The 12,531-nt window shown below is 43.5% G+C and overlaps 33 non-coding genes across 33 annotated transcripts; all 33 read left to right on the forward strand.

Moving 5' to 3' along the window:
- Window positions 1–155: 155 nt before the first annotated feature.
- LOC125705430 (U4 spliceosomal RNA) lies at window positions 156–296 on the forward strand. The gene has a single exon (XR_007381542.1). It is a non-coding gene; the product is annotated as a U4 spliceosomal RNA (small nuclear RNA).
- Window positions 297–521: 225 nt separating this feature from the next.
- On the forward strand, window positions 522–662 carry LOC125705494 (U4 spliceosomal RNA). Its single transcript, XR_007381606.1, has one exon. It is a non-coding gene; the product is annotated as a U4 spliceosomal RNA (small nuclear RNA).
- Window positions 663–886: 224 nt separating this feature from the next.
- Window positions 887–1,027, forward strand: LOC125705431 (U4 spliceosomal RNA). Its single transcript, XR_007381543.1, has one exon. It is a non-coding gene; the product is annotated as a U4 spliceosomal RNA (small nuclear RNA).
- A 224-nt stretch (window positions 1,028–1,251) lies between these two features.
- Window positions 1,252–1,392, forward strand: LOC125705432 (U4 spliceosomal RNA). Its single transcript, XR_007381544.1, has one exon. It is a non-coding gene; the product is annotated as a U4 spliceosomal RNA (small nuclear RNA).
- Window positions 1,393–1,616: 224 nt separating this feature from the next.
- Window positions 1,617–1,757, forward strand: LOC125705475 (U4 spliceosomal RNA). The gene has a single exon (XR_007381587.1). It is a non-coding gene; the product is annotated as a U4 spliceosomal RNA (small nuclear RNA).
- A 224-nt stretch (window positions 1,758–1,981) lies between these two features.
- LOC125705433 (U4 spliceosomal RNA) lies at window positions 1,982–2,122 on the forward strand. The gene has a single exon (XR_007381545.1). It is a non-coding gene; the product is annotated as a U4 spliceosomal RNA (small nuclear RNA).
- Window positions 2,123–2,483: 361 nt separating this feature from the next.
- On the forward strand, window positions 2,484–2,624 carry LOC125705435 (U4 spliceosomal RNA). The gene has a single exon (XR_007381547.1). It is a non-coding gene; the product is annotated as a U4 spliceosomal RNA (small nuclear RNA).
- A 224-nt stretch (window positions 2,625–2,848) lies between these two features.
- LOC125705436 (U4 spliceosomal RNA) lies at window positions 2,849–2,989 on the forward strand. The gene has a single exon (XR_007381548.1). It is a non-coding gene; the product is annotated as a U4 spliceosomal RNA (small nuclear RNA).
- Window positions 2,990–3,213: 224 nt separating this feature from the next.
- LOC125705437 (U4 spliceosomal RNA) lies at window positions 3,214–3,354 on the forward strand. Its single transcript, XR_007381549.1, has one exon. It is a non-coding gene; the product is annotated as a U4 spliceosomal RNA (small nuclear RNA).
- Window positions 3,355–3,578: 224 nt separating this feature from the next.
- Window positions 3,579–3,719, forward strand: LOC125705438 (U4 spliceosomal RNA). Its single transcript, XR_007381550.1, has one exon. It is a non-coding gene; the product is annotated as a U4 spliceosomal RNA (small nuclear RNA).
- A 224-nt stretch (window positions 3,720–3,943) lies between these two features.
- Window positions 3,944–4,084, forward strand: LOC125705439 (U4 spliceosomal RNA). The gene has a single exon (XR_007381551.1). It is a non-coding gene; the product is annotated as a U4 spliceosomal RNA (small nuclear RNA).
- Window positions 4,085–4,308: 224 nt separating this feature from the next.
- LOC125705440 (U4 spliceosomal RNA) lies at window positions 4,309–4,449 on the forward strand. Its single transcript, XR_007381552.1, has one exon. It is a non-coding gene; the product is annotated as a U4 spliceosomal RNA (small nuclear RNA).
- A 224-nt stretch (window positions 4,450–4,673) lies between these two features.
- On the forward strand, window positions 4,674–4,814 carry LOC125705441 (U4 spliceosomal RNA). The gene has a single exon (XR_007381553.1). It is a non-coding gene; the product is annotated as a U4 spliceosomal RNA (small nuclear RNA).
- A 224-nt stretch (window positions 4,815–5,038) lies between these two features.
- Window positions 5,039–5,179, forward strand: LOC125705522 (U4 spliceosomal RNA). The gene has a single exon (XR_007381636.1). It is a non-coding gene; the product is annotated as a U4 spliceosomal RNA (small nuclear RNA).
- Window positions 5,180–5,403: 224 nt separating this feature from the next.
- On the forward strand, window positions 5,404–5,544 carry LOC125705442 (U4 spliceosomal RNA). The gene has a single exon (XR_007381554.1). It is a non-coding gene; the product is annotated as a U4 spliceosomal RNA (small nuclear RNA).
- A 361-nt stretch (window positions 5,545–5,905) lies between these two features.
- Window positions 5,906–6,046, forward strand: LOC125705476 (U4 spliceosomal RNA). The gene has a single exon (XR_007381588.1). It is a non-coding gene; the product is annotated as a U4 spliceosomal RNA (small nuclear RNA).
- Window positions 6,047–6,407: 361 nt separating this feature from the next.
- On the forward strand, window positions 6,408–6,548 carry LOC125705443 (U4 spliceosomal RNA). The gene has a single exon (XR_007381555.1). It is a non-coding gene; the product is annotated as a U4 spliceosomal RNA (small nuclear RNA).
- Window positions 6,549–6,772: 224 nt separating this feature from the next.
- LOC125705444 (U4 spliceosomal RNA) lies at window positions 6,773–6,913 on the forward strand. The gene has a single exon (XR_007381556.1). It is a non-coding gene; the product is annotated as a U4 spliceosomal RNA (small nuclear RNA).
- A 224-nt stretch (window positions 6,914–7,137) lies between these two features.
- On the forward strand, window positions 7,138–7,278 carry LOC125705492 (U4 spliceosomal RNA). Its single transcript, XR_007381604.1, has one exon. It is a non-coding gene; the product is annotated as a U4 spliceosomal RNA (small nuclear RNA).
- A 224-nt stretch (window positions 7,279–7,502) lies between these two features.
- LOC125705446 (U4 spliceosomal RNA) lies at window positions 7,503–7,643 on the forward strand. Its single transcript, XR_007381558.1, has one exon. It is a non-coding gene; the product is annotated as a U4 spliceosomal RNA (small nuclear RNA).
- Window positions 7,644–7,867: 224 nt separating this feature from the next.
- On the forward strand, window positions 7,868–8,008 carry LOC125705447 (U4 spliceosomal RNA). The gene has a single exon (XR_007381559.1). It is a non-coding gene; the product is annotated as a U4 spliceosomal RNA (small nuclear RNA).
- Window positions 8,009–8,232: 224 nt separating this feature from the next.
- Window positions 8,233–8,373, forward strand: LOC125705448 (U4 spliceosomal RNA). Its single transcript, XR_007381560.1, has one exon. It is a non-coding gene; the product is annotated as a U4 spliceosomal RNA (small nuclear RNA).
- Window positions 8,374–8,597: 224 nt separating this feature from the next.
- On the forward strand, window positions 8,598–8,738 carry LOC125705449 (U4 spliceosomal RNA). Its single transcript, XR_007381561.1, has one exon. It is a non-coding gene; the product is annotated as a U4 spliceosomal RNA (small nuclear RNA).
- A 224-nt stretch (window positions 8,739–8,962) lies between these two features.
- Window positions 8,963–9,103, forward strand: LOC125705450 (U4 spliceosomal RNA). The gene has a single exon (XR_007381562.1). It is a non-coding gene; the product is annotated as a U4 spliceosomal RNA (small nuclear RNA).
- A 224-nt stretch (window positions 9,104–9,327) lies between these two features.
- On the forward strand, window positions 9,328–9,468 carry LOC125705477 (U4 spliceosomal RNA). The gene has a single exon (XR_007381589.1). It is a non-coding gene; the product is annotated as a U4 spliceosomal RNA (small nuclear RNA).
- Window positions 9,469–9,692: 224 nt separating this feature from the next.
- On the forward strand, window positions 9,693–9,833 carry LOC125705524 (U4 spliceosomal RNA). The gene has a single exon (XR_007381638.1). It is a non-coding gene; the product is annotated as a U4 spliceosomal RNA (small nuclear RNA).
- Window positions 9,834–10,057: 224 nt separating this feature from the next.
- Window positions 10,058–10,198, forward strand: LOC125705451 (U4 spliceosomal RNA). Its single transcript, XR_007381563.1, has one exon. It is a non-coding gene; the product is annotated as a U4 spliceosomal RNA (small nuclear RNA).
- Window positions 10,199–10,559: 361 nt separating this feature from the next.
- LOC125705452 (U4 spliceosomal RNA) lies at window positions 10,560–10,700 on the forward strand. Its single transcript, XR_007381564.1, has one exon. It is a non-coding gene; the product is annotated as a U4 spliceosomal RNA (small nuclear RNA).
- A 224-nt stretch (window positions 10,701–10,924) lies between these two features.
- On the forward strand, window positions 10,925–11,065 carry LOC125705453 (U4 spliceosomal RNA). Its single transcript, XR_007381565.1, has one exon. It is a non-coding gene; the product is annotated as a U4 spliceosomal RNA (small nuclear RNA).
- A 224-nt stretch (window positions 11,066–11,289) lies between these two features.
- On the forward strand, window positions 11,290–11,430 carry LOC125705454 (U4 spliceosomal RNA). Its single transcript, XR_007381566.1, has one exon. It is a non-coding gene; the product is annotated as a U4 spliceosomal RNA (small nuclear RNA).
- A 224-nt stretch (window positions 11,431–11,654) lies between these two features.
- Window positions 11,655–11,795, forward strand: LOC125705455 (U4 spliceosomal RNA). Its single transcript, XR_007381567.1, has one exon. It is a non-coding gene; the product is annotated as a U4 spliceosomal RNA (small nuclear RNA).
- A 224-nt stretch (window positions 11,796–12,019) lies between these two features.
- LOC125705457 (U4 spliceosomal RNA) lies at window positions 12,020–12,160 on the forward strand. Its single transcript, XR_007381569.1, has one exon. It is a non-coding gene; the product is annotated as a U4 spliceosomal RNA (small nuclear RNA).
- Window positions 12,161–12,384: 224 nt separating this feature from the next.
- On the forward strand, window positions 12,385–12,525 carry LOC125705458 (U4 spliceosomal RNA). The gene has a single exon (XR_007381570.1). It is a non-coding gene; the product is annotated as a U4 spliceosomal RNA (small nuclear RNA).
- Window positions 12,526–12,531: the final 6 nt, after the last annotated feature.

Here is a 12,531-nt window from a genome sequence, read left to right on the forward strand (position 1 = left end):
CACCAATTGATGCTTGTATTTTTATAAAGACCGGGAAAGTGAGCTTTTCCCTTGGTTGTTCTTGTATCTGCCTCATTCCACAGTTAAATGTGGCACACCGTCATCGAATAAACGATCTGCGCCAGTCGGCACGCAGTCTTTGGTCAGCTGATGGTATCTTTGCGCAGTGGCAAGATCGTAGCCCATGAGGTTTAACCGAGGCGCGATTATTGCTGGTTGAAAACTTAACCCAATACCCCGCCGCGACAACTTGAAATATAGTTGGCTTTGGCAATTTTTGATGGTCTTTCCAGAGACCCATTAATTAGCGTTTAAACAACAGATTGTTATTGCTTTTCCGTCTTATCTTATTATGTGGTGGGAAAACACCAATTGACGCTTGTATTTCTGTAAAGACCGCGAAAGAGAGCTTTTCCCCTGGTTATTCTTGTACCTGTCTAATTCCGCAGTTAAATGTGACACACCGTCATCGAATAAACGATCTGCGCCAGTCGGCACGCAGTCTTTGGTCAGCTGATGGTATCTTTGCGCAGTGGCAAGATCGTAGCCCATGAGGTTTAACCGAGGCGCGATTATTGCTGGTTGAAAACTTAACCCAATACCCCGCAGCGACAACTTGAAATATAGTTGGCTTTGGCAATTTTTGATGGTCTTTCCAGAGACCCATTAATTAGCGTTTAAATAACAGATTGTTATTGCTTGTCAACCCATCTTATTATGTGGTGGGAAAACACCAATTGACGCTTGTATTTCTATAAAGACCGCGAAAGTGAGCTTTTCCCCTGGTTATTCTTGTACCTGTCTAATTCCGCAGTTAGATGTGACACACCGTCATCGAATAAACGATCTGCGCCAGTCGGCACGCAGTCTTTGGTCAGCTGATGGTATCTTTGCGCAGTGGCAAGATCGTAGCCCATGAGGTTTAACCGAGGCGCGATTATTGCTGGTTGAAAACTTAACCCAATACCCCGCCGCGACAACTTGAAATATAGTTGGCTTTGGCAATTTTTGATGGTCTTTCCAGAGACCCATTAATTAGCGTTTAAACAACAGATTGTTATTGCTTTTCAACCCATCTTATTATGTGGTGGGAAAACACCAATTGACGCTTGTATTTTTATAAAGACCAGGAAAGTGAGCTTTTCCCTTGGTTATTCTTGTACCTGTCTAATTCCGCAGTTAAATGTGACACACCGTCATCGAATAAACGATCTGCGCCAGTCGGCACGCAGTCTTTGGTCAGCTGATGGTATCTTTGCGCAGTGGCAAGATCGTAGCCCATGAGGTTTAACCGAGGCGCGATTATTGCTGGTTGAAAACTTAACCCAATACCCCGCCGCGACAACTTGAAATATAGTTGGCTTTGGCAATTTTTGATGGTCTTTCCAGAGACCCATTAATTAGCGTTTAAACAACAGATTGTTATTGCTTTTCAACCCATCTTATTATGTGGTGGGAAAACACCAATTGATGCTTGTATTTTTATAAAGACCGGGAAAGTGAGCTTTTCCCTTGGTTGTTCTTGTATCTGCCTCATTCCACAGTTAAATGTGGCACACCGTCATCGAATAAACGATCTGCGCCAGTCGGCACGCAGTCTTTGGTCAGCTGATGGTATCTTTGCGCAGTGGCAAGATCGTAGCCCATGAGGTTTAACCGAGGCGCGATTATTGCTGGTTGAAAACTTAACCCAATACCCCGCCGCGATAACTTGAAATATAGTTGGCTTTGGCAATTTTTGATGGTCTTTCCAGAGACCCATTAATTAGCGTTTAAACAACAGATTGTTATTGCTTTTCCGTCTATCTTATTATGTGGTGGGAAAACACCAATTGACGCTTGTATTTCTATAAAGACCGCGAAAGTGAGCTTTTCCCCTGGTTATTCTTGTACCTGTCTAATTCCGCAGTTAAATGTGACACACCGTCATCGAATAAACGATCTGCGCCAGTCGGCACGCAGTCTTTGGTCAGCTGATGGTATCTTTGCGCAGTGGCAAGATCGTAGCCCATGAGGTTTAACCGAGGCGCGATTATTGCTGGTTGAAAACTTAACCCAATACCCCGCCGCGACAACTTGAAATATAGTTGGCTTTGGCAATTTTTGATGGTCTTTCCAGAGACCCATTAATTAGCGTTTAAACAACAGATTGTTATTGCTTTTCAACCCATCTTATTATGTGGTGGGAAAACACCAATTGATGCTTGTATTTTTATAAAGACCGGGAAAGTGAGCTTTTTCCTTGGTTGTTCTTGTATCTGCCTCATTCCACAGTTAAACAACAGATTGTTATTGCTTTTCAATCCATCTTATTATGTGGTGGGAAAGCACCAATTGACGCTTGTATTTCTATAAAGACCGGGAAAGTGAGCTTTTCTCCTGGTTGTTCTTGTATCTGTCTAATTCCGCAGTTAAATGTGACACACCGTCATCGAATAAACGATCTGCGCCAGCCGGCACGCAGTCTTTGGTCAGCTGATGGTATCTTTGCGCAGTGGCAAGATCGTAGCCCATGAGGTTTAACCGAGGCGCGATTATTGCTGGTTGAAAACTTAACCCAATACCCCGCCGCGACAACTTGAAATATAGTTGGCTTTGGCAATTTTTGATGGTCTTTCCAGAGACCCATTAATTAGCGTTTAAACAACAGATTGTTATTGCTTTTCAACCCATCTTATTATGTGGTGGGAAAACACCAATTGATGCTTGTATTTCTATAATGACCGCGAAAGTGAGCTTTTCCCTTGGTTGTTCATGTATCTGCCTCATTCCACAGTTAAATGTGGCACACCGTCATCGAATAAACGATCTGCGCCAGTGGGCACGCAGTCTTTGGTCAGCTGATGGTATCTTTGCGCAGTGGCAAGATCGTAGCCCATGAGGTTTAACCGAGGCGCGATTATTGCTGGTTGAAAACTTAACCCAATACCCCGCCGCGACAACTTGAAATATAGTTGGCTTTGGCAATTTTTGATGGTCTTTCCAGAGACCCATTAATTAGCGTTTAAACAACAGATTGTTATTGCTTTTCAACCCATCTTATTATGTGGTGGGAAAACACCAATTGACGCTTGTATTTCTATAAAGACCGGGAAAGTGAGCTTTTCCCTTGGTTGTTCTTGTATCTGCCTCATTCCACAGCTAAATGTGGCACACCATCATCGAATAAACGATCTGCGCCAGTCGGCACGCAGTCTTTGGTCAGCTGATGGTATCTTTGCGCAGTGGCAAGATCGTAGCCCATGAGGTTTAACCGAGGCGCGATTATTGCTGGTTGAAAACTTAACCCAATACCCCGCCGCGACAACTTGAAATATAGTTGGCTTTGGCAATTTTTGATGGTCTTTCCAGAGACCCATTAATTAGCGTTTAAACAACAGATTGTTATTGCTTTTCAATCCATCTTATTATGTGGTGGGAAAGCACCAATTGACGCTTGTATTTCTATAAAGACCGGGAAAGTGAGCTTTTCTCCTGGTTGTTCTTGTATCTGTCTAATTCCGCAGTTAAATGTGACACACCGTCATCGAATAAACGATCTGCGCCAGCCGGCACGCAGTCTTTGGTCAGCTGATGGTATCTTTGCGCAGTGGCAAGATCGTAGCCCATGAGGTTTAACCGAGGCGCGATTATTGCTGGTTGAAAACTTAACCCAATACCCCGCCGCGACAACTTGAAATATAGTTGGCTTTGGCAATTTTTGATGGTCTTTCCAGAGACCCATTAATTAGCGTTTAAACAACAGATTGTTATTGCTTTTCAACCCATCTTATTATGTGGTGGGAAAACACCAATTGATGCTTGTATTTCTATAATGACCGCGAAAATGAGCTTTTCCCTTGGTTGTTCATGTATCTGCCTCATTCCACAGTTAAATGTGGCACACCGTCATCGAATAAACGATCTGCGCCAGTGGGCACGCAGTCTTTGGTCAGCTGATGGTATCTTTGCGCAGTGGCAAGATCGTAGCCCATGAGGTTTAACCGAGGCGCGATTATTGCTGGTTGAAAACTTAACCCAATACCCCGCCGCGACAACTTGAAATATAGTTGGCTTTGGCAATTTTTGATGGTCTTTCCAGAGACCCATTAATTAGCGTTTAAACAACAGATTGTTATTGCTTTTCAACCCATCTTATTATGTGGTGGGAAAACACCAATTGACGCTTGTATTTCTATAAAGACCGGGAAAGTGAGCTTTTCCCTTGGTTGTTCTTGTATCTGCCTCATTCCACAGCTAAATGTGGCACACCATCATCGAATAAACGATCTGCGCCAGTCGGCACGCAGTCTTTGGTCAGCTGATGGTATCTTTGCGCAGTGGCAAGATCGTAGCCCATGAGGTTTAACCGAGGCGCGATTATTGCTGGTTGAAAACTTAACCCAATACCCCGCCGCGACAACTTGAAATATAGTTGGCTTTGGCAATTTTTGATGGTCTTTCCAGAGACCCATTAATTAGCGTTTAAACAACAGATTGTTATTGCTTTTCAACCCATCTTATTATGTGGTGGGAAAACACCAATTAACGCTTGTATTTCTATAAAGACCGGGAAAGTGAGCTTTTCCCTTGGTTGTTCTTGTATCTGCCTCATTCCACAGCTAAATGTGGCACACCGTCATCGAATAAACGATCTGCGCCAGTCGGCACGCAGTCTTTGGTCAGCTGATGGTATCTTTGCGCAGTGGCAAGATCGTAGCCCATGAGGTTTAACCGAGGCGCGATTATTGCTGGTTGAAAACTTAACCCAATACCCCGCCGCGACAACTTGAAATATAGTTGGCTTTGGCAATTTTTGATGGTCTTTCCAGAGACCCATTAATTAGCGTTTAAACAACAGATTGTTATTGCTTTTCAACCCATCTTATTATGTGGTGGGAAAACACAAATTGATGCTTGTATTTTTATAAAGACCGGGAAAGTGAGCTTTTCCCTTGGTTGTTCTTGTATCTGCCTCATTCCGCAGTTAAATGTGGCACACCATCATCGAATAAACGATCTGCGCCAGTCGGCACGCAGTCTTTGGTCAGCTGATGGTATCTTTGCGCAGTGGCAAGATCGTAGCCCATGAGGTTTAACCGAGGCGCAATTATTGCTAGTTGAAAACTTAACCCAATACCCCGCAGCGACAACTTGAAATATAGTTGGCTTTGGCAATTTTTGATGGTTTTTCCAGAGACCCATTAATTAGCGTTTAAACAACAGATTGTTATTGCTTTTCAACCCATCTTATTATGTGGTGGGAAAACACCAATTGACGCTTGTATTTTTATAAAGACCGGGAAAGTGAGCTTTTCCCTTGGTTGTTCTTGTATCTGCCTCATTCCACAGTTAAATGTGGCACACCGTCATCGAATAAACGATCTGCGCCAGTCGGCACGCAGTCTTTGGTCAGCTGATGGTATCTTTGCGCAGTGGCAAGATCGTAGCCCATGAGGTTTAACCGAGGCGCGATTATTGCTGGTTGAAAACTTAACCCAATACCCCGCCGCGACAACTTGAAATATAGTTGGCTTTGGCAATTTTTGATGGTCTTTCCAGAGACCCATTAATTAGCGTTTAAACAACAGATTGTTATTGCTTGTCAACCCATCTTATTATGTGGTGGGAAAACACCAATTGATGCTTGTATTTTTATAAAGACCGGGAAAGTGAGCTTTTCCCTTGGTTGTTCTTGTATCTGCCTCATTCCACAGTTAAACAACAGATTGTTATTGCTTTTCAATCCATCTTATTATGTGGTGGGAAAGCACCAATTGACGCTTGTATTTCTATAAAGACCGGGAAAGTGAGCTTTTCTCCTGGTTGTTCTTGTATCTGTCTAATTCCGCAGTTAAATGTGGCACACCATCATCGAATAAACGATCTGCGCCAGTCGGCAAGCAGTCTTTGGTCAGCTGATGGTATCTTTGCGCAGTGGCAAGATCGTAGCCCATGAGGTTTAACCGAGGCGCGATTATTGCTGGTTGAAAACTTAACCCAATGCCCCGCCGCGACAACTTGAAATATAGTTGGCTTTGGCAATTTTTGATGGTCTTTCCAGAGACCCATTAATTAGCGTTTAAACAACAGATTGTTATTGCTTGTCAACCCATCTTATTATGTGGTGGGAAAACACCAATTGATGCTTGTATTTTTATAAAGACCGGGAAAGTGAGCTTTTCTCCTGGTTGTTCTTGTATCTGCCTCATTCCACAGTTAAACAACAGATTGTTATTGCTTTTCAATCCATCTTATTATGTGGTGGGAAAGCACCAATTGACGCTTGTATTTCTATAAAGACCGGGAAAGTGAGCTTTTCTCCTGGTTGTTCTTGTATCTGTCTAATTCCGCAGTTAAATGTGGCACACCATCATCGAATAAACGATCTGCGCCAGTCGGCAAGCAGTCTTTGGTCAGCTGATGGTATCTTTGCGCAGTGGCAAGATCGTAGCCCATGAGGTTTAACCGAGGCGCGATTATTGCTGGTTGAAAACTTAACCCAATACCCCGCCGCGACAACTTGAAATATAGTTGGCTTTGGCAATTTTTGATGGTCTTTCCAGAGACCCATTAATTAGCGTTTAAACAACAGATTGTTATTGCTTTTCAACCCATCTTATTATGTGGTGGGAAAACACCAATTGATGCTTGTATTTCTATAATGACCGCGAAAGTGAGCTTTTCCCTTGGTTGTTCATGTATCTGCCTCATTCCACAGTTAAATGTGGCACACCGTCATCGAATAAACGATCTGCGCCAGTGGGCACGCAGTCTTTGGTCAGCTGATGGTATCTTTGCGCAGTGGCAAGATCGTAGCCCATGAGGTTTAACCGAGGCGCGATTATTGCTGGTTGAAAACTTAACCCAATACCCCGCCGCGACAACTTGAAATATAGTTGGCTTTGGCAATTTTTGATGGTCTTTCCAGAGACCCATTAATTAGCGTTTAAACAACAGATTGTTATTGCTTTTCAATCCATCTTATTATGTGGTGGGAAAGCACCAATTGACGCTTGTATTTCTATAAAGACCGGGAAAGTGAGCTTTTCTCCTGGTTGTTCTTGTATCTGTCTAATTCCGCAGTTAAATGTGACACACCGTCATCGAATAAACGATCTGCGCCAGCCGGCACGCAGTCTTTGGTCAGCTGATGGTATCTTTGCGCAGTGGCAAGATCGTAGCCCATGAGGTTTAACCTAGGCGCGATTATTGCTGGTTGAAAACTTAACCCAATACCCCGCCGCGACAACTTGAAATATAGTTGGCTTTGGCAATTTTTGATGGTCTTTCCAGAGACCCATTAATTAGCGTTTAAACAACAGATTGTTATTGCTTTTCAACCCATCTTATTATGTGGTGGGAAAACACCAATTGATGCTTGTATTTCTATAATGACCGCGAAAGTGAGCTTTTCCCTTGGTTGTTCATGTATCTGCCTCATTCCACAGTTAAATGTGGCACACCGTCATCGAATAAACGATCTGCGCCAGTGGGCACGCAGTCTTTGGTCAGCTGATGGTATCTTTGCGCAGTGGCAAGATCGTAGCCCATGAGGTTTAACCGAGGCGCGATTATTGCTGGTTGAAAACTTAACCCAATACCCCGCCGCGACAACTTGAAATATAGTTGGCTTTGGCAATTTTTGATGGTCTTTCCAGAGACCCATTAATTAGCGTTTAAACAACAGATTGTTATTGCTTTTCAACCCATCTTATTATGTGGTGGGAAAACACCAATTGACGCTTGTATTTCTATAAAGACCGGGAAAGTGAGCTTTTCCCTTGGTTGTTCTTGTATCTGCCTCATTCCACAGTTAAATGTGGCACACCGTCATCGAATAAACGATCTGCGCCAGTGGGCACGCAGTCTTTGGTCAGCTGATGGTATCTTTGCGCAGTGGCAAGATCGTAGCCCATGAGGTTTAACCGAGGCGCGATTATTGCTGGTTGAAAACTTAACCCAATACCCCGCCGCGACAACTTGAAATATAGTTGGCTTTGGCAATTTTTGATGGTCTTTCCAGAGACCCATTAATTAGCGTTTAAACAACAGATTGTTATTGCTTTTCAATCCATCTTATTATGTGGTGGGAAAGCACCAATTGACGCTTGTATTTCTATAAAGACCGGGAAAGTGAGCTTTTCTCCTGGTTGTTCTTGTATCTGTCTAATTCCGCAGTTAAATGTGACACACCGTCATCGAATAAACGATCTGCGCCAGCCGGCACGCAGTCTTTGGTCAGCTGATGGTATCTTTGCGCAGTGGCAAGATCGTAGCCCATGAGGTTTAACCGAGGCGCGATTATTGCTGGTTGAAAACTTAACCCAATACCCCGCCGCGACAACTTGAAATATAGTTGGCTTTGGCAATTTTTGATGGTCTTTCCAGAGACCCATTAATTAGCGTTTAAACAACAGATTGTTATTGCTTTTCAACCCATCTTATTATGTGGTGGGAAAACACCAATTGATGCTTGTATTTCTATAATGACCGCGAAAGTGAGCTTTTCCCTTGGTTGTTCATGTATCTGCCTCATTCCACAGTTAAATGTGGCACACCGTCATCGAATAAACGATCTGCGCCAGTGGGCACGCAGTCTTTGGTCAGCTGATGGTATCTTTGCGCAGTGGCAAGATCGTAGCCCATGAGGTTTAACCGAGGCGCGATTATTGCTGGTTGAAAACTTAACCCAATACCCCGCCGCGACAACTTGAAATATAGTTGGCTTTGGCAATTTTTGATGGTCTTTCCAGAGACCCATTAATTAGCGTTTAAACAACAGATTGTTATTGCTTTTCAACCCATCTTATTATGTGGTGCGAAAACACCAATTGACGCTTGTATTTCTATAAAGACCGGGAAAGTGAGCTTTTCCCTTGGTTGTTCTTGTATCTGCCTCATTCCACAGCTAAATGTGGCACACCATCATCGAATAAACGATCTGCGCCAGTCGGCACGCAGTCTTTGGTCAGCTGATGGTATCTTTGCGCAGTGGCAAGATCGTAGCCCATGAGGTTTAACCGAGGCGCGATTATTGCTGGTTGAAAACTTAACCCAATACCCCGCCGCGACAACTTGAAATATAGTTGGCTTTGGCAATTTTTGATGGTCTTTCCAGAGACCCATTAATTAGCGTTTAAACAACAGATTGTTATTGCTTTTCAATCCATCTTATTATGTGGTGGGAAAGCACCAATTGACGCTTGTATTTCTATAAAGACCGGGAAAGTGAGCTTTTCTCCTGGTTGTTCTTGTATCTGTCTAATTCCGCAGTTAAATGTGACACACCGTCATCGAATAAACGATCTGCGCCAGTCGGCAAGCAGTCTTTGGTCAGCTGATGGTATCTTTGCGCAGTGGCAAGATCGTAGCCCATGAGGTTTAACCGAGGCGCGATTATTGCTGGTTGAAAACTTAACCCAATGCCCCGCCGCGACAACTTGAAATATAGTTGGCTTTGGCAATTTTTGATGGTCTTTCCAGAGACCCATTAATTAGCGTTTAAACAACAGATCGTTATTGCTTTTCAACCCATCTTATTATGTGGTGGGAAAACACAAATTGATGCTTGTATTTTTATAAAGACCGGGAAAGTGAGCTTTTCCCTTGGTTGTTCTTGTATCTGCCTCATTCCGCAGTTAAATGTGGCACACCATCATCGAATAAACGATCTGCGCCAGTCGGCACGCAGTCTTTGGTCAGCTGATGGTATCTTTGCGCAGTGGCAAGATCGTAGCCCATGAGGTTTAACCGAGGCGCAATTATTGCTAGTTGAAAACTTAACCCAATACCCCGCAGCGACAACTTGAAATATAGTTGGCTTTGGCAATTTTTGATGGTTTTTCCAGAGACCCATTAATTAGCGTTTAAACAACAGATTGTTATTGCTTTTCAACCCATCTTATTATGTGGTGGGAAAACACCAATTGACGCTTGTATTTTTATAAAGACCGGGAAAGTGAGCTTTTCCCTTGGTTGTTCTTGTATCTGCCTCATTCCACAGTTAAATGTGGCACACCGTCATCGAATAAACGATCTGCGCCAGTCGGCACGCAGTCTTTGGTCAGCTGATGGTATCTTTGCGCAGTGGCAAGATCGTAGCCCATGAGGTTTAACCGAGGCGCGATTATTGCTGGTTGAAAACTTAACCCAATACCCCGCCGCGACAACTTGAAATATAGTTGGCTTTGGCAATTTTTGATGGTCTTTCCAGAGACCCATTAATTAGCGTTTAAACAACAGATTGTTATTGCTTGTCAACCCATCTTATTATGTGGTGGGAAAACACCAATTGATGCTTGTATTTTTATAAAGACCGGGAAAGTGAGCTTTTCCCTTGGTTGTTCTTGTATCTGCCTCATTCCACAGTTAAACAACAGATTGTTATTGCTTTTCAATCCATCTTATTATGTGGTGGGAAAGCACCAATTGACGCTTGTATTTCTATAAAGACCGGGAAAGTGAGCTTTTCTCCTGGTTGTTCTTGTATCTGTCTAATTCCGCAGTTAAATGTGGCACACCATCATCGAATAAACGATCTGCGCCAGTCGGCAAGCAGTCTTTGGTCAGCTGATGGTATCTTTGCGCAGTGGCAAGATCGTAGCCCATGAGGTTTAACCGAGGCGCGATTATTGCTGGTTGAAAACTTAACCCAATACCCCGCCGCGACAACTTGAAATATAGTTGGCTTTGGCAATTTTTGATGGTCTTTCCAGAGACCCATTAATTAGCGTTTAAACAACAGATTGTTATTGCTTTTCAACCCATCTTATTATGTGGTGGGAAAACACCAATTGATGCTTGTATTTCTATAATGACCGCGAAAGTGAGCTTTTCCCTTGGTTGTTCATGTATCTGCCTCATTCCACAGTTAAATGTGGCACACCGTCATCGAATAAACGATCTGCGCCAGTGGGCACGCAGTCTTTGGTCAGCTGATGGTATCTTTGCGCAGTGGCAAGATCGTAGCCCATGAGGTTTAACCGAGGCGCGATTATTGCTGGTTGAAAACTTAACCCAATACCCCGCCGCGACAACTTGAAATATAGTTGGCTTTGGCAATTTTTGATGGTCTTTCCAGAGACCCATTAATTAGCGTTTAAACAACAGATTGTTATTGCTTTTCAATCCATCTTATTATGTGGTGGGAAAGCACCAATTGACGCTTGTATTTCTATAAAGACCGGGAAAGTGAGCTTTTCTCCTGGTTGTTCTTGTATCTGTCTAATTCCGCAGTTAAATGTGACACACCGTCATCGAATAAACGATCTGCGCCAGCCGGCACGCAGTCTTTGGTCAGCTGATGGTATCTTTGCGCAGTGGCAAGATCGTAGCCCATGAGGTTTAACCGAGGCGCGATTATTGCTGGTTGAAAACTTAACCCAATACCCCGCCGCGACAACTTGAAATATAGTTGGCTTTGGCAATTTTTGATGGTCTTTCCAGAGACCCATTAATTAGCGTTTAAACAACAGATTGTTATTGCTTTTCAACCCATCTTATTATGTGGTGGGAAAACACCAATTGATGCTTGTATTTCTATAATGACCGCGAAAGTGAGCTTTTCCCTTGGTTGTTCATGTATCTGCCTCATTCCACAGTTAAATGTGGCACACCGTCATCGAATAAACGATCTGCGCCAGTGGGCACGCAGTCTTTGGTCAGCTGATGGTATCTTTGCGCAGTGGCAAGATCGTAGCCCATGAGGTTTAACCGAGGCGCGATTATTGCTGGTTGAAAACTTAACCCAATACCCCGCCGCGACAACTTGAAATATAGTTGGCTTTGGCAATTTTTGATGGTCTTTCCAGAGACCCATTAATTAGCGTTTAAACAACAGATTGTTATTGCTTTTCAACCCATCTTATTATGTGGTGGGAAAACACCAATTGACGCTTGTATTTCTATAAAGACCGGGAAAGTGAGCTTTTCCCTTGGTTGTTCTTGTATCTGCCTCATTCCACAGCTAAATGTGGCACACCATCATCGAATAAACGATCTGCGCCAGTCGGCACGCAGTCTTTGGTCAGCTGATGGTATCTTTGCGCAGTGGCAAGATCGTAGCCCATGAGGTTTAACCGAGGCGCGATTATTGCTGGTTGAAAACTTAACCCAATACCCCGCCGCGACAACTTGAAATATAGTTGGCTTTGGCAATTTTTGATGGTCTTTCCAGAGACCCATTAATTAGCGTTTAAACAACAGATTGTTATTGCTTTTCAACCCATCTTATTATGTGGTGGGAAAACACCAATTGATGCTTGTATTTCTATAATGACCGCGAAAGTGAGCTTTTCCCTTGGTTGTTCATGTATCTGCCTCATTCCACAGTTAAATGTGGCACACCGTCATCGAATAAACGATCTGCGCCAGTGGGCACGCAGTCTTTGGTCAGCTGATGGTATCTTTGCGCAGTGGCAAGATCGTAGCCCATGAGGTTTAACCGAGGCGCGATTATTGCTGGTTGAAAACTTAACCCAATACCCCGCCGCGACAACTTGAAATATAGTTGGCTTTGGCAATTTTTGATGGTCTTTCCAGAGACCCATT

This window comes from Brienomyrus brachyistius, chromosome 12 (assembly GCF_023856365.1).
Source record: "Brienomyrus brachyistius isolate T26 chromosome 12, BBRACH_0.4, whole genome shotgun sequence".
Lineage (NCBI taxonomy): Eukaryota > Metazoa > Chordata > Actinopteri > Osteoglossiformes > Mormyridae > Brienomyrus > Brienomyrus brachyistius.